This window comes from Carcharhinus amblyrhynchos, chromosome 8, assembly GCF_965287045.1.
Source record: "Carcharhinus amblyrhynchos chromosome 8, sCarAmb.v2.hapA, whole genome shotgun sequence".
NCBI lineage: Eukaryota > Metazoa > Chordata > Chondrichthyes > Carcharhiniformes > Carcharhinidae > Carcharhinus > Carcharhinus amblyrhynchos.
In genome coordinates this window covers 105,159,016-105,177,674 of record NC_137331.1, presented here as the reverse complement: position 1 = coordinate 105,177,674, position 18,659 = coordinate 105,159,016, and the positions used below count along the sequence as shown (strand labels likewise).

The window sequence follows — 18,659 nt, the reverse complement described above, 5'->3', positions numbered from 1 at the left end:
TACATAGAGCTGGTAAAGGTTGGAGAAATAGGAAGCAGCGAGGCAATGAAGGGATTAAATTCATATCTGATAAAATGTGTCATTTGAGGTATAAATAGGAAACATATGATTAATCCCTACTAAAATTGTGCTATTGAAACACTGAAACTAATTTGCGTTACATTAAGTTGAACCCAGCTCATGTTATACTGCGGTAATTATCAGACTGAGTTACTGTATCACTTGTAACAATCAGGTTGACAATTGATTGCACTTGACTATGTGGATGACGTGAAATTGGAATACTCGAGTTCTAATTTACTTTTTCAACACTAAATTTGAGGGCCTACAAAACACAAATCTGTTATAAACATTTCTAAAAAGATAGATTCATTAATGGCAATGACATACATCAGAATGCACCTGCGATAATGGTGCTCCAAGAAACTGACAAGCCACTTAAACAATATAAATCTCGCAAAATTTATTAATACATAGCAGAGAGCACAAGTGATGCATAAAATGGTGAATAATAGCAGAGGAAAGCAGATATAAAGTGTTCAAAGTCCTTGTGGAAGCTATAATGAAATATGGCAGTGACACATTGGTGGGCGAGGAACAGTCTCAAATAAGCAGCTAATGAGGCACGCGTGGGAGGACAACACCCAGATGGTGAACACTAACCAGGAATAAAAGGAGGGGGAAAAAAAATTGCATGACATAAAAGAGAAGCGCCAAGATAAAGTCAGGAAAATGCCTTACATTAGAGCACACAAATACATGCATTGGCTAGAAATGTATGCTATTTATGCAAATTGGCTTTGGAAATACATGTTTACACATAAACAAATGCATCATTCCTGTACTGGCACAACTATGAAGAATGTAGCCCTTAAAAAAAAGTAGCCAAACTAAAAATAGCAGGGCAATGCAAGTAGCACTTCATTACAATGGAGAAGTAAGTACTGCAGGAATGAATACGCCTGCCTCAATCTCCAACTCTCACAATTCAGGTTAAGATCGGCATATAGTCAGAGGAGACAAAATGCCACAAGGGCGTCAGAGAATAAATCACGAATCCAATTCAGCAGAGCGAGTATGGGGTCTTTGGAGTTTGTTGGACAGCACTGACCCTGTGGTTTGTACCAAATACTTCTGATGTGCTGCAATTTGTCCTTGCATAACCATATTCACACAGTGATTGTGCACAAGCTTATTTATTTGGCGTATAAAAGCACTCCCCACATATGGACGTGTGCTGACAACACTGCATACAGTGTGTGCTCATTACACAGAGCAGCTTGAAAATCAACTGACTGTAGAATCAGAGGAAATGCAGTCACAAGTTCATAATAAATAAACAGCAGCACAGTGTGAAAAGTGAAGCTCCAGAAACAGTAATGTTGCATAAGTCAGGGAATGCAGAATGGATAATAGGACCAACCAGATAGACTATATTGAGAGGAATTTTTTACCCCCCCTCCACCTATTCACCCCTCACTTATTCCACCCCTCCACAACCTATTCTGCACCCCCCGCAGCCCCTGTGGCATGTTTTCCATTAGCTGCTAGTGGGATTTTCCAGTCCCACCGATGTCTATGGCATTTCACCTATCTTGCCATCGAGAAACCCTGATGTGGAGATGTGGGAGGGTCACCTCAGATTGGACTGGGAGATCCCTCTAGCAGGAAGGGCTGGAAAATGCTGCCCACTGCCTTTGCTACCCCTTATTTTTCCATCTCCCCGATAGAGAAGGAATCACAGGATTGTAGAATTGCATGATAACATGGCAGCAGTGGGTGGAAAGAAAGGCTTCCATTGACATCACACTTTTCATGAATTCACGATTTCCTAAGGTGCCTTGCAGCCAACTGAAACGTAGTTACTGTTGTGATGTAGGGAAGCAGGCATTTAATTGATGTCTAAGGTCTTTGCAATTAGGAAATGATCAGGTAATCTGACTTAAAATATTAGCCAAGGATCAGGGCGGGCCAAGGGAACTCCTCTGTTTTTCTGCAAAATAGTGCTGTGAGGTATTTTATGCCCGCTTGTGCAGACAGATGGGAATTGATTTGACACCTGATCTGAAAGGTGGCACCTCTGACAGTGCAGCACTCCACTGGGATGTCAGCCAGGAAATTGTGCTGAAGACTCCGGCACTATTTCTTGAACCCACAACTTTACAAACCAAAGGTGGGAGCGCTAGCACTGAGCCACAGCTGATTCTAATGTAGAAGGTTCTATAGAAAGGTCACTTTGTTTGAAGGACTCAGGGTAAGAATACTAAATGTGTTTTGTGAGGCTGCAGGCTAAGGTTGCTACAGCAGTATTGACCGAGGAAAGGGAAAACTTAGAGGCAACTATGAAGGGGAAACTCTGAGGCTTCATGCAAGCCCTGCATTGAGAAAGATTGGGGCATTCTGAAGTTGCTGTGTTGTAGTGGCATGAGGCCAGAAACATATCATTTACCAATGGCATTTGTGTTAGTTAGTAGTAGCGCTGTGCCATTTCCTAGCCCTGCACCGTGGTCGTAGGTACTAATGAAAGCAAATAGACACAGCAATTCCAGAAAAGGATACCCATACCTTTTATGCATGTCCAAGATGTCTGGGGCATTAGTGGGCCAGATACATTGTGCACCCCATACAGCTTGCCAGTGGTCTACACATCCACTCACTGGTATCACTTGTTCAACCTGGGGACATCGAAAAGCAGGGTACCAGCATAAGCAGCCTGCAGAATGAGACTGAGCACTCAGAAAATGTTGAGTTGCAAGACACATTAAACACAAGCTGCAATTGCAGTGAAACAGAATAAAATTAATTGCTTTTCAATATCCTCTGCAGCATGTTGGTCTTTCACTGCGTGGAAAAGAAAGGGTATATGTCACTTCTGGATTGGATGTCATTTGTCGGGGCTGATTTGTGAGTGGCAGTCTCTCCTGCAGCTGGCACTGATGAATAACATTGGTCTGAGATTGACTGAATTTCCCTTGCTTTCTGCCAGGCTCTCTTTCCTGCCATCTGATTATTCATTTTGTCCTCTGCGTTTTCCATGCCTTTCCTGATTTGTTTGTCTCCAGGCACTCTTGCTGGCAGCGAGAATTTTCTGCAGATAATATGACCTCGCTCGGGCGAAGCTCGTTAAAATCCTGCCCGAGGCCAATGGGCAATTCTATCCTGCGAGCCATGTCCGGCCCAATTCCGGGGCAGACGAGGCAGTAAAATTTCACTCTTTATTGACTCAGATCCCAGCGCACTTGAAGTCTTGCTTGCAGGCATAATTGTATTTCAGATGTGGGCAACCTGATTGTCTTGTGCCTGTAGCAAGCTTGCCTTACAGATTGTCTTTAGGTCTACAGCAGTCAGCCATTCGGTTCACACAGCCCAGCTAATGGAGTCAACATTGGCTCAAGAGGAAAAAGTGTGCTGGGGATCCCTGCTCGCTCCTACACTTTGACATTTATCACTCTGTCTTGCCAGGAGATGCTCAATATTTATCTTAAGCAGTGGAGGTAGAAGCTGATCAACCATCTCTTTTAGCTTGACATGTTTCACTCCTATAAAGGATGATGCTGAGAATACAAACTTGTTACATGTGGAGCTTGGTGTTTTGGTTAGTGACAAAGCCAATCCTGTGATTATTGAAGTAAGACCAGTGGAATAAAAATGTCCAACTTCAAAGTTCCTTGAAATAGGTGGACTCTCCTATTTCCCAGCCTACTCTGGCTGTTCTCTTTGTTGGCAGTTCTCGGCCTCCTGATCTCAACCACCTTGCAGCTGTTTCTCAGTTAATACCTTTGCTTTTGTTTTTTCAGCATTTTCCCTAGGAGAACAATGTATAGTGTGGAACGATCCGCAGTTAACAATCTGACAAGCCATGACGTGATCCCTTTTTCCATGACTATAACTACCTTTATTCCACCTAGCTGGAGCTCTTCATGAGTTTCCATGACCATACAATGGTGTGAATGAGTGTAGTCAAGCACAGCCAGATCCATGGAATGCGAACATCCTGTTCGGCACCAACTTAGAATTCAGAGCCAAAGCCATATGCTCCAATTATTGAGAGGGATTAAAATCCTCTATCTTCTAACTCAGGTGGGAATGTGGATATGAAGCCAAGTACTTATTTGAGTTCCTGGGTGAGGTGTTTGTTTGAAGCCATAATTTTGCGCAAAGACAGTATACATTAGCTTACTTTTGGGGTATATTGTAAGTAGTCTATCAGATTTCTTCTTAATATGACAAAAAAAAATGCGAAGGATAGTAACACAGGAGATTAGAGGCTAATAAAAATGGACAACCTGAATAGGACTACACCAGCCAATGGATCCACTGCGATAGATATAGTTACTTGGGTTTGATAAAGAAGAAGTTATGAAGGCTCTTTAAATGCATTTGACATGCAGACCTGCTGCACCAATGATACAAGACAGAAAACAACTCCCAATGATATAGTTTTGCAAATATTCACTGGATATCTGTATTTGTTAAGCTGTCAAAATAACCACTTTCCAAGTCCTCCTTCAGTTGTTTTGGACTTCCTTCCCACCAGTTGCCTTTTTTTTAGCAAGGTTTTAATAAGCGCTGATTGGCACTTTCCTTAATTTCGCTCTCATTTTTTTAAAATTCATTTATGGGATGTGGGCATCATTGGCTGGACATTTATTAACTGCCTGTCATTTCAGAGGACATTTAAGAGTCATTGCGATGGATCTTGAGCCATATGGTAAGGACAGCAGATTCCCTTCCCTGAACATTAATGAAACAGTTGGACTTCTAAAGCAATCAACAATGGTTTAACAGTCATCACTAGACTTTTAATTGCAGATTTTCTTTTCAACAGAATTCAAATTTCACCATCTGACATGGCGGGATTTAGGACATAGAACATAGAACACTACAGCACAAACAGGCCCTTCGACCCAAAAGTTGCACTGATCATACCCCTACCTACCAGACCTATCTATAACCCTCAACCCCATTAAATCCCATGTACTCGTCCAGAAGTCTCTTCTGAGGACCCGGGTTCTCAGATCTTGCCCTGGGTCTCCGCATTACTAGGCCATTCACAATATTTTCACACCACCACCTACCCTGTTGTGGGATTAGCAATTACCAAGGAAAGAATCACAAAAGATTTAATAATGAATTTCCCTTCATGTATCTGAATTCTCTGGTAGGATTTTTGAAGAATCTTAACTCTCTTAGTCAAACTCTGATAGTGTGCAGTGAAGCAAGAGTTAAGTGGCACTGGAATCACTATCGCATTGCATTCCGACGAAATGACCAAACTGTGGAAGGTCACAGACAGTGACAATTAAGTGGCGTTCTGAACATCACCTTGAAATCCTGCGCCTAAATGTAAATCTTGCCTCTCTGACACTGTTTCTTTAAATGAATGGGAGCAAGGATGAAATCATCGATGATTGTCTTTTAATACAGTCACGTGGCCCTTTCCTTTTGCTGCGCAGCAGGAAGAGGAGCTTTCAATTCACACGGGTCGATGATTGCTTTATAGAGCACAAAGCAGAGTTAATGTGAAATTTCTTATTAGCCAGATCAGAGGATTCCACATCAAAGATCAGCACCACACCACAGAAGGTCAGCAAGTAGTCATTTTTTGCGCTTAAAATTGTAATAGCTGTAAACACATTTCAAATCCGCTTCATTTAAATTTATCACAGATGATTAATCTAGGTCATGTTACTGTATTGATTTTATTTGAAGTAATGGTCTGCATTAGAGAATCTTTGGGGTCAATTATGTGCGGTGATCTTGCTTTGTATTGTATCTATTATCCATCAGTCATATTATAATTACATAATATTTGTCATTTGAAATGATGCTCAGTAACCTTCATTTAGCCATCTTCTAATCAATCTGCTTTCATTTGCTTCTTAAATAAAGGAAAAGTTACATTGGTTTCAGCCTTTGTGGTTCGCACCATTTCCTTTCTTCATAAAACATCAGGCAACATTATTATTTTTACTCTTTACGTCACAGAGCTACTGCACTGGGCAATACCAGCTTGTTTCTTACTGTTACTTGAAATTTCAAGAGCTGCATTGTAATCTTTTCTTTGAACTACATGGTCGGAGTTAATCATATTAGGATCTGCATTGAAATCTCTCTTCATGCTCAGCTGCTAAAGGCTGTGTGCAGTTGACCCATATGGACCGGAAGGTCATTAGTTTGATTCCTGCCAAGTTGATTCAATTGGAGCAGCATTTGAGGTGCTGCAGTTGTGGTGGCTGTGAATGTGTTGAAGGGAAAATCTATGCCAGAGTTCCCATCCCTGGCTGCCTTTGGAAAATGCTAATGCTGTGTGAGAACAGAGTTTGCTGTGGTGATCTTCACATTGGACTGTGTTTGGACCAATAGTCCAGAAACTTGGTTGAATAATTCTGCAAATGTCAGCCTGGTCAGCCAGTCTGAGAATGTGAAAAAAAAATCTTTAAATGAAGAATAAAAGCTGGTATTTGAGTAAGTGTAAGGAATCCCAACTGGCTCATCACTCTGAGCTACTCCAACAATGCATCCCAATCCTGAGACACAGTTCGCCAGGGGTTATCTAAACTATTGTCTTCATCCAGAACTTTATAATGGTTTCCCCACACAAAAGGTTTTGTATTCTATTGATCCATCAATGAAGCAACATCCACAACCAGTCTAACCTGGTCTGATTTATATGTGATTCCAGTCCCACAGCAATATGATTGACTCTTACCTCCCTTTGGAAGTGACCTCGCAAGCCACTAAATTGCATCAATCCATTTGGTTCAAGAAGCAGGTCCGCTGTCATCCCCTCAGTGCCTATTAGGGATAGGCAATAAAGTCTGACCCTGTCAGTGACACCCATGTACTGAGAATTTAATATAAGTAGCCTGCTGACATTCATTCTCAGTTGAGAATGACCATTTGGATAAGATTGTGCCCCCTCCATATGTTTGTGTTTGAATATTATTGCTTTCTGCCTCTTTAGAAATGTAGAAAAATAGAAAACAGGAGTTGGAGGAGTCCATTCGGCCCCTCAAACCTGCTCTGCCATCCATTATGATCATGGCTGATCGTCCAACTCAATCTTGCCTTCCTCCCATATCATTGGAGCCCCTCCGCCCCAAGAGCAAGATCTAAATCCTTCTTGGAAACATATATTTTGGCCTCAACTGCTTTCTATGGTAGCGAATTCCACAGGCTCTGAGTGAAGAATTTTTTTTTTACTCCTAAAAGATTTACCTTTTATCCTCAGACTATGACCCTTGGTTCTGAACATTCCCCTCATTCTTCTGAACTCCAGCGCGCACAATTCTAACCAAACCGAACCTCATGTGTCAGTCCTGCAAACCAGGAATCAGCCGAGTAAACCTTTGCTGCACTCCCTCTACAGCAAGAACATTCTTCCTCAGAAGATAATTCTGTATAATTACAGCAAGATATCCCTGCTCCTGTACTTGAATCCTCTTGTTATGAAGGCCAAGAATGAGGGGAATGTTTAGAACTTCCTTCTTGACTGCCTGTTGCACCCTTATGCTTATCCACAGCGACTGGTGTACAAGGATACCCAAGTCTCATTGCACATTCCCTTCTCTTAACTTGTAGCCATTCATATAAAAATCTGTCTTCACATTTATTTACATTATACGGCATCTGCTATGCATTTGCCCACTCACTCATCTTGTCCAAATCGTACTGAAGCATCTCTGCATCCTCCTTACAGCTTGCCATCCCATCCCACCTGTGTCTCCTGTAAATTTGGAGGTATTATTATATCAACCATTATATCTAATTCCTTCATCTAAATCATGAAAAGATACTGTGAATAGCTGGGGTCCGAACATTGATCATACGGTTCCCCACTAGTCACTGCCTGCTTTTCAGAAAAATACACATTTATTCCAATTCTTTTTGTGGAATTGTCTCGCTCTTCTCACCATGGGAATTGTAGCAGGTGCGAAAGGACCATATAAAGGCCGTTGACCATGGGTGGGATTTTCCGGTCTTGGGGCGAGCGTGACCAGAAAATCTGGCCCTTTTGATTCCTGCCTACTAACCAGTTTTCTGTCTATCGCAATACACTACCCCCAATTCCATGCACTTTAATTTTACACAATAATCTCTTATGTGGGATTTTTTTGAAAGCCTTCTTATCATCCAAATAAACCATATGCACTGACTCCCCCTCATCAACTTGACTACTTACACTCTCGAAGAATTCCAGTAGACTTATCAAGCATGATTTCCCTTTTGTAAATCCATACTCATTCTGTCCAAACTTGACACTTTTGCCAAATGGGAAGCACAGTGGCACATCCTCACAGCACCAGGGACCCAGGTTCGCTTCCGATTCCCTTCCACAGTCCAAAAGATGTGCAGGTTAGATGCATTGGCCATGCTAAATTCTCCCTCAGTGTACCCGAACAGGCCCAGAGTGTGGCGACTCGGGGATTTTCACAGCAACTTCATTGCAGGGTTAATGTAAATCTTCTTACAGCACTAATGAATTAAAAAAATGTGCTCTGCTGTTAATTATTTTAAAATGGACTCCAGCTTTCCCCCCAGGCTTACTCTTCTCTCATTCCTTATTTTTTCACAATCTCTCTTTTGAAAATGTGGAGTTACATTAGCTTCCCTCTTGTATATCTACATGTAATAGACATGAATATTTGTACTTCATACAAAATACATGTATTGCGAAAGGACAGGGGGATATGATGATTATGAACTGCCAGGAGAGTCAGGATTAACCTGAAGGCGAGAATGGTTGTAAAATTCAATGATTCAGTGTGGCTGGAATGAGCACCTTCAGAAGTGGCAGCGATAAAAAAAAATTAGCAGAGAGAAAATTAGCTTTGATGTCTTTCGATCAGGTGAAAATGTTGCCTTTTTTAGCTTGACCCTTTGGAAGGTTGACTTTGTTTTGAAGTCCTTGCCATAAGGTAGCAAAGCGGTTTTGATTTTATGTCTTTATGGTTGACATAATTGAGACTTTTGCAATGCGTTAAAATAGAATGTTGCCCAGGAAATATTGATTATAAAGAAGGTATTTGATATGGGTCAGTCAATTGCAGGAGCACGATCTAATTGAGGGGCTCAAATAATGTCACAAATCAGGAAGAGAGTCGCCCATTGAATTTTAGTGTCTTTAGGGCAATTTTGCATGACCAATAAATATAGTCTTGCTGGTGTCATATACTTCCCCAAGAACAAATAAAGTTGCAGGAATAGTGACAAGTGGGGGTAAAGTTGAAATTGTATATTAGACCACAAGCTTTGTCTTGTATGTCACCTTACATGATTTAGTTTAATTTACTCTTGTGAGCTGTTAGTTAAAACCAGAAAATAGATTTTCACTTTGAATTTATTGTTTATAATTTTTGCCATCCCTAATAGGTTTTAAGTTTACTTATTAGAGTCACAAGTAGGCTTATATTAACACTGCAATGAATTCCAGTCAAAATCTCCTAGTCACCACCTTCCAGCACCTGTTTGGGTACACAGAGGGTAGCACGGTGACACAGTGGTTAGCGCTGCTGCCTCACAGCGCCAGGCACTTGGGTTCGATTTTGGGCCTGGGTCACTATCTGTGTGGAGTCTGCACATGCTCCGTGTCAGTGAGGGTTTCGTTTGAGCGCTCTAGTTTCCTCCCACAGTCCAAAATGATGTGCTAGCTAGGTGCATTGGCCATGCTAAATTTTCCCTCAGTGTACCCAAATAGGCACTGGAATATGGCGAGTAGGGGATCTTCACAGTAACTTCATTGCAATGTTAATGTAAGCCTACTTATGACTAATAAATAAAATTTAATTTAGCTTGGCCAATGCACCTAACCAGCTTTTTTGGACTGTGGGAGAAAACTGGAGCACCTAAAGGAAATCCACACAAGCATGGGGAGAACGTGCAGACTCTGCACAGACAGTGACCCAAGACGGGAATCAAACCTGGGTCCGTGGCGCTGTGAAGCAGCAGTGCTAACCACTGTGCCATACTGGTGGCTGGGGCAGGGGGACATTGGTGGGGGTGGGGATATCAATGATGATCATGGTAAGTTTAAGTTTCAAGTTTAAATTTTCTGCCCAACATTAAATGTATTATTTTACTGCTTGGATTGGTGGGGTAGAAATTATTCCATGGAATTGGAAGTTTATTGTACTGTGAGGATGATAATAATAGACTTGAATAGAATATGGGGACCTGTAGCAGATGAAATCTGAATGCAGTGACCTGTGAAGTGATGCACTTAGAAAGTAAAGGCCAGATGGACCTTAGGGTATATTTTCACAGATTGTTCACAGGTCAGATGGAGAAAGTGACGAAGAAAGCATGTGGGATCCTGGGCTTTATAAATACACTGAACACAAAAGCAAGAATGTTCTGGGGAGCCTCAATAAAACACTTCTGGAGTATTGTGTGTAATGTTGGGCATCAAGCTACAGGAAGGATGTGAAGGCATGGGAGACAGTGCAGAAAATATTTGTGGGATTCATTCCAGGGATGACAGACATTGGCTCCATAGATAAATTGGTGAAGCTGAGACAGTCCTCCGGAGAGCGGAGAAGGTCAGGACGAGGTTTGATAGAGGTGTTCAGTGTCATGAAGAGTCTGGACAGAGTCGCTAGGGGGAAACTGCTCCCAATAGTGGAAATGCTGAGAACCAGAGGGCACAGATTTAAGATGGGTGATAAAACAACTGGAGGTGACATGAAGAAAGACGTTTTAATCAGCTACTAGTTTGGACCTGGAATGCACCACCTGACTGTGGTCCAAATGTGGCTTTGGGAAGGAAATTGGCTAATTATCTGAAAAGTTCTGGATTGCTACAAAGAAAAGTATAGGGAGGGGGTGGTGGGGGTTGGGGTCTGCAAGTACTGTGATCCTAGTTCGACCTGGTTGAGTTCAACCACAGCGAGATGGACCATGTGGTAGCCCCCTTCTATTTTCTTGAAGTTGTGAATGTATCATGTCATTGATGTAAACATGTAAAATAAGGTTGTCCCTGGTTTTTTAATTGAGTCAGGATAGAAGAAGGGGAGCCATAGAGCACCAGGTAGGCTTACTTAGCTAGACGAATGGAGACATGATGACTGCACTGCCTGCAAACAAGTGCAGTCCAGAGAGAACTTTTCTTCTGGGAGTTGGAGCTCAATTACTTTAAAATAATTCAGTGAACTCTAAAATGCTATGATGTCATAAAGGTGGGTGGAGCTTAATAAAGTTTTCTGGTTTCAAGTTATCTGTATATTTAGTAGGAAAGGGTGTTTGTGAATGTTTGGACCTCATGGTTTGCAACTCATAGAATGTCAGGAAGCTGTCAACAGGCTCAAGGCATATCGGGCTTAGAGTGTCTTGGGGAGCTGAGGAGTTGGCAGGAAGTGGCTGCACCTGTACTGGAGAGGACTGGATTCAGAAGAAGTCATGCAAACCAATTATAATTTGGTGCAGCCAGGAGACTGGAGTTCAGAGAAACCCAGGGCAGTCCCAGTCCAGTGAAGCTAGCAGTGTGTGAAAGAGTTAGAAATGTGCTAGTAATTAGAAGCAGTAGTGCGGCTTTGTGAATCCCATGGAACATAGGCTCAGGAAGAGTAACAGAATTGCTGGGAAGTGAGCAGTCATTGAGACAGAAGAGCCCAAGTCAGAAGAGTATGCAAGGGAATTTAAAGGTTGCACCTTCTAAGGTGGAATATGGAAATCCCTCATGAAGGAGCCAGAGAGTAAAATTTTGCAGCTATGTTGCAGCCGGGCTGGAAAATGCAGTGAAGTGTTGAAAAGTCCGTTGACTTTGGCTGGACTGGAAGATCCTGCCAGTGGGATTCAATTTCACCCAGAGTTTTAACAAGATGTTGTGACTCACAGTGGTCACAAGCATCGAGCTTGATTGTTGAAAAATCCGTGGGATCTGTTTTGGTCACAACTGTCATGTAATGTTTGTTCAGCCACCATCTGTCTATGAATTCATATTTCCCTGCTATTAATTCTGAATGCAAAAGTATAAGATAGATATTTCAGATTGTTTTGTTTTTCTGACTTTGTAGAGTAACATTTGGTTTGTAGTTTAAAATCACAGAATTTTGTAGCTTTATTCTTTGACCAGGTAACTGAGATTTGAAACTTTGTCTACTTTAAATAAAATGTCACTGGTCCCTAATAATAAGAGCTGATGCCATAAATGTTTAATTTATGAATGTTCACCTCGTCGCTTGATGAGAATAAAATATTATTCTATCGGGTAAACTTTCCGATCCTGCCTACCACAGGAATTGTCACAGAAGGTGGACAGTTTATAGACCATTAAAAGGTCCATTGACTCAAGCAGGAGTTTTTGATCCCTGGGTTGGTGGATGGGACTGTAAGAACCCTCCCCGTGTGTATTTGGCCGGACTGTGTGTCCCAAGTTGGGATGACATGACGGTTTAATTGGGAACCATATATTTGTTTTAAGTAATGGGGCGTTTAAATTTTCATGCTGATTAAAAATATCTCTCCCATTGGCAATTTTAATTAGGAATAGGTTTCCAGAAGCTAAGTGTGTAATTTTTAACTCGCAGCACTTGTGGCATCAATGTCCATTAAGTTCTGTATTAATGAGTTTTGAGGGAAATGCGACATGATTTTTATAGAAAACTATGTATAACATTATTGCTGCAGTAACAATGAAACGCAGTGGATTAGAAAATAGGAATGTTTAATGAGAGTGAGCGCCCGGCGAAATATGCTGCACTGATGGACTGAGGTCTAAGTTTGGCGGCAGGCATGGAAGAGTGAGTGATTCCCACTGGAGTGTGGGGGTGGGGAGTGTGCCCCCCCCCCCCCCCACCCCCATCCCTCCATCAACCCCATCCCCACTCCCCACCCACTGCTGTTACCTCATGGTCTTGAAGGTCCCTTTAAATATGGCTTCCAGCCAACTTCCTTCTCTTCCCTCTTTAGCCTGCCTCAGTTCCACCTGGCCCTTCCCTTCCAGCCTTTACACAGCTTTTGATAAGAGCAGCTATTATGAGCAAAATTATCAGCGATCCTCTCGGAAGCAAAAAAAACATTATTTAGCCTTTTATTCGGTCGTGGGACCTGGATGTCACTGGCTGGGCCTACATTTATTGCCCACCCCTGAGGACGTTGAAGAGTCTGATCTGGAGCCACATGTTGGCCAGACCAGGTAAGGACAGCAGATTTTCTTTCCTGAAGAACATTAGTGAACCAAATGGATTTTTACGACAATCAACAATGGTTTTGTTCGCCTTTTAATTCCAGATATTCATTTAATTCACATTTCACCATCTGCCGCTGTAGGATGCAAAGCCAAGTCCCTATATCATTGCCGTGGGTCCCTGGATTACTATTCCAGTGAAATACCACTCTGCCACTGTCTCAAAGTTTAGTTTTTTTTAATTATTTATTTGTTTATTTATTTAGCGTCACCAGTAGGCTTACATTAACGCTGCAATGAAGTTACTGTGAAAATATCCCAGTTGCCACACTCTGGTGCCTGTTCGGGTACGCTGAGGGAGAATTTAGCATGGCCAGTACACCTAACCAGCACGTCTCTGGGACTGTGGGACGAAACCGGAGCACCCGGAGGAAACCCATGCAACACGGGAGAATGTGCAGATCCACACAGACAGTGACCCAAGACCAGAACAGAACCCGGCAGGATTGTGGTTGGGGCAGGCTTGATGGGCCGAATGGTCTCCTTCTGCACTGTAGGGATTCTATTCTATATGACTCCAGAGCCAGAGCAATGTGGTTGACTTTTATCTGCCCTCTGAAATGGCCTAAAAGGCTACTCAGTTTCAAGGACAACTGGGGATGGGCAATAAATGCTGGCCAGCCAGTGATGCACATGTTCGACGAATAAATGAAAAGAAACCTGTATGTGACGTCACTGTCACAAATATCACATACAACTGTGTCAAACTCTTTGCAGTCCTGAATCATGCTATGTTCATATATGAGTGTCGGCTTGACGCTGGAAAATCATTGCAGATGTTTTATGGCTTACTCGCCCACAGAAGAAGTGTTGAGAGCTCTTTTCTGCAAGATTTCTAAAGACTGACAGTTCCAGAAATTGCTAGCTAAGTGAGGAGGTGATAATGATTTGTACGACAGATCTCGGGCCCGAGTTGTTAGCTGTTCTTAGGGATGCTGTGAATTCTTCTAATTTGCATCTGTTGCTGTTCCTATTCTTTGATCTATTTTCTGTACTTCGGTGAATTTTCCTTTCTTTTTTAAAAAAATAACTTTGACACGATTTTGGTGTCTCATTGATTTTGAGAAGTATCTGTGATGTGCTTTCATTCTACTCTTTGAGACTGGATGCTTATCTATATTTATACCTGAAGTGTTGCTTTCCTAATTAACTGAGACAGGATTTATACTTCCCCTACCATTGATTATTGTCTAAGCTGTAACCTTTGCACTCTTTAGAATGTGATAACAACCATTGTTTATCATCACAACTTAGTCAAACCTTTATTGCAATGCTCCATCCTGACATCACCTTGAAAATGAATTCAATAAATTGGATCATCATTAGGCTGCACAAGATATGATCATGGAAGCTGTTATATTGTAAATACAGTAAGAAGTCTCACATCACCAGGTTAAAGTCCAATAGGTTTATTTGGTCGTACAAGCTTTCAGAATGTTGCTCCTTTTTTCAGGTGAGTGAACAGTTGTGTTCACAAACAGAACAAACGTCGACACAGACTCAATTTACAAGATAATGGTTGGAATGTGAGCCTTTACAGGTAATCAAGCCTCCACTCTCATTGTCTGTACCTATAAAGACTTGTATTCCAACCATTATCTTATATATTGAGTCTGTGTCTATGTATGCCCTGTTTGTGAACACAATTCTTCACTCACCTGAAGAAGGAGCAATGCTCCAAAAGCTTGTGCTACCAAATAAACTGTTGGACTTTAACCTGGTGTTGCGAGATTGTGCTGACCCCAGTCTAGCACCAGCATTTCCACATCATATTGTAAATACCCAGCCTGTTCATCAGCGTCCTTTAGGAAGAAACAGGCCACTCTTACTTGGCCTCATGGTTTATAAGTGACTCCAGTTACAGGGTATCTGGTTGGCTCGTAACATCCCCATGGCAATTAGGGCAAGGCAATAAATGCTGTATTTGTGTCACCTAGGTTCGATTCCTGGCTTGGGTCGCTGAATGTGCAGAGTCTGCACATTCTCCCTGTGTCTGCGCGGATTCCTCCGGGTGCTCCAGTTTCCTCCCACAGTCTGAAAGACATGCTGGTTAGGTTTTGACCGTGCTAAATTCTCGCTCAGTATGCCTGAACAGGTGCAGGAGCATAGCGACTGGGAGACTTTCACTGTTACTTCATTGCAGTGTTAGTGTAAGCCTATTTTTGACACAAATAAATAAACATAAAACATAGGAATTAGGAGCAGAAGTAGGCAAGTTTAGCCCAATGAGCCTGCTCTACCATTCAATCAGATCATGGCTGATCTCTCCCTGGTTTCAAATCTACCTCCCCACTTTTTCCCCTTATCCCTCTTTCCCTTTTTTAATTAGAAATATAGCTACGTCTTCTTGAAACCATTCAACAATTCAGCCTCTACCACCCATTCAGACTCTACCGTGAATTCCACTAATTCACCACCCTCTGCAAGAAGTAGTCCCTCCTCATCTCAGTTTTAAATCTACCACCTTGCAACCCATACATGTGATCTCTTCTTCTAGATTGTCCCATAAGAGGAAACATTTGGTCTACATTTACCTTATTGATCCCTTTTAATCTTGTTCGGAACCCCTCTGATTCTTCTAAGCTCCAGTGAGTACAAGCCCAACCTTATTAACCTCTTCACAGATGTCAACTCCTTCATCCCTGAAATCAACCTAGCAAAGCTCCTCTGAGCTGCTTCTAACACAACCACATCCTTCCTCAAATAAGGGGCCTGATTTTACCGAAGTTTTGCACCCGTTTTTGAGCGTGAAAATGTGGTAAGATCAGGCATGACACCATTAACGCGATCTGCGCCCCTGTCTATGCAGGCACCCACTTTACTAAGGTCCGGGAATGGCCGTGATCCAATTTGCACCCGCAACAACCATTTAAATGCATTTGCTGTAACCATTTGCATGCACTTAAATTGAATTAATAGGCTGTCTACCCATCTTTACCAGCATTTCCCCCTTTACCATCGCGTTCGCGCGTCCAGATTTGGCGTGAATCAGACATGCTCGACAACAGGTCTGTTTTGGGCGCTGCAGCTTCTGGAGAGGTAAGTTCAGAACTTCCAACGGCTCTCTGACTCAGATCAGTGGTGAGGGTAGGGAAAGGAGGCAGGCCAGATCATTCTCTGGTGTTGAGGGCGACGGGGGGGGTCGGGTGAAGGGAGGCCTGATCATTCTCTGGTGGCGGGGAGGAGGAGAAGGCAGGTTAGATGGGTCTCTGGTGGGGGATGGGGAAGTCCTGATCCCTCCCTGGTGGGGGTGGATGGTGGGGGAGGTGGGGGAAGGGGGTGGGCAGATGGATCTCTGGTTGGGGGCGGGGGGGGCGCAGGAGCTGGGCATGGGGGGTCCACTGCCACCCTGCAGGTGATTGGTGGGGCGGAAGGGGGCAGGGGTCATGATCGGCCTGGGTAGAGGGGGTGGGTGGATAAAGAGGAAATTTATGTTGTAGGGGCGGGGGTGATGTTTGTGGGGACTGTCACTCCCAGGCCGCTTTATCCGCTTTTTGTGGCTCGGGGACAATGTGACAGAGCTCCAAATGTTTGAGGCGTGATAAGCCCTGCCCACAGCACGATTCAGACTCACAGTTTTTTTTCAGGCTAAGTGCTAATAGGGGCGCCTGGGAGCAGATTTCCAAGTTGGATCTGAATTGCATCCAAATTCAGCACTTTGAATGGAAATGGTATAATGAGGCTCAAGGAGTCCAAAACTGGACACAATACATAAGAACATAAGAACTAGGGCCATCTGGCCTCTCAAACTGGACTCAGCTCCACTTACCTGCCGCTCACCATAACCCTTAATTCCTTGACTGTTCAAAAATGTGTCTATCCTTGCCTTAAAAACATTCAATGAGGTAGCCTCAACTGCTTCACTGGGCAGGGAATTCCACAGATTCACAACCCTTTGGGTGAAGAAGTTCCTTCTCAACTCAGTCCTACATCTGGTCCACCTTATTTTGAGGCCATGCCCCCCTAGTTTTTGTTTCAACTGATAGCGGAAACTGCTTCCCTGCTCCTATCTTGGAAATTGTGGAGGCATTGGTGGTGATCTTTCAGGAATCATTGGAGGACTGGGAAGTCGCTAACGTAACACTGCTGTTTAAGAGGGGAGGGAGGCAGTAGATGGGAAATTATAGGCCGGTTAGCCTGACTTTGGTCATTGGCAAGATTTTAGTCGCAGTAAATACACTTGCAACTCGGCCAACATTGTCTACCTGATACGTTGCAAGAAAGGATGTCCCAAAGCATGGTACATTGGGGAGACCATGCAGATGCTACGACAACGGATGAATGAACATCGCTCGACAATCACCAGGCAAGACTGTTCCCTTCCTGTTGGCGAACACTTCAGTGGTCACGGGCATTCAGCCTCTGACCTTCGGGTAAGCGTTCTCCAAGGTGACCTTCACGACACACGACAGCGCAGAGTCGCTGAGCAGAAACTGATAGCCAAGTTCCGCACACATGAGAACGGTCTCAACAGGGATCTTGGGTTCATGTCGCACTATCTGTAACCCCCGTGACTTGCCTGGGTTCGCAAAACCTCACTTACTGTACTGTCTGGAGACAATACACATCTCTTTAACCTGTGATCAGTGCTCCTTCCACACACATTGTCAGCCACTTTAGGACTTGAACAGCAGGTTAGGTGTAAAGATTTGCATTCTAATCAGTAATCGCTAAACTGTCTGTGCTTTATATGCTCTGTCCGAGGCCAGAACTCTCCATTCACCTGATGAAGAGGGAGTCCCCTTGAAAGCTTGTGAGTTTACTATCAAATAAATCGGTTGGACTAAAACCTGGTGTTGCCAGACTTTTTACAAGATTTTAGAGTCCATTATTAAAGATGAGATTGCAAAGTACTTGGAAGTGCGTGTTAAAATAGAATTGAGTCAGCATGGGCGGCACGGTAGCACAGTGGTTAGCACTGCTGCTTCACAACTCCAGGGTCCTGGGTTTGATTCCCAGCTTGGGTCACTGTCTGTGTGGAGTTTGCATGTTTTCCTCATGTTTGCATGGGTTCCTCTGGGTACTCCAGTTTCCTCCCACAGTCCAAAGATGTGCGGATTAGGTTGATTGGCCATGCTAAGAAATTGCTCCTTAGTGTCTAGGGATGCATCGGTTAGAGGGATCAGTGGGCATAATATGTAGGGATATGGGGGTAGGGCCTGGGTGGGATTGTGTTCGGTGCAGACTCGATGGGCCAAAGGGCCTCTTTCTGCACTGTAGGGTTCTATGATCTATGGCTTTGTCAAGGGGAGGTCATGTCTGACAAATTTGTTAGAGGTAACAAGGATATCATCTCCCCTCTGCTCTATCATAAACACATTAATATCTCTATCAAAATAATGATTGGAAGTATGTCTAGAACTAATCTAAATTTCCATCTGCTATCATAATTTGATCAATTCATAGAAATTTCGACTCTTATATTTCCATATATTAAAAAGAATAGGTGGTGATGGAAGATTATATATCATGG

At 43.0% G+C, this 18,659-nt stretch overlaps 1 protein-coding gene across 8 annotated transcripts in view; it reads left to right on the top strand.

Annotated features, from left to right (window-relative positions):
• adgrb1a (adhesion G protein-coupled receptor B1a) overlaps positions 1-18,659 on the top strand; it is a 299,558-nt gene that overhangs the window by 84,556 nt on the left and 196,343 nt on the right. The window contains exon 1 of one of the 8 annotated variants that reach the window (XM_080194595.1): positions 5,556-5,586. The exons of the other annotated variants lie outside the window; for them this stretch is intronic. The gene's annotated coding sequence lies outside the window, so the exon portion shown is untranslated. Of the gene's footprint in view, positions 1-5,555; positions 5,587-18,659 lie in introns of those variants that run through there. 8 annotated transcript variants of the gene reach the window in all.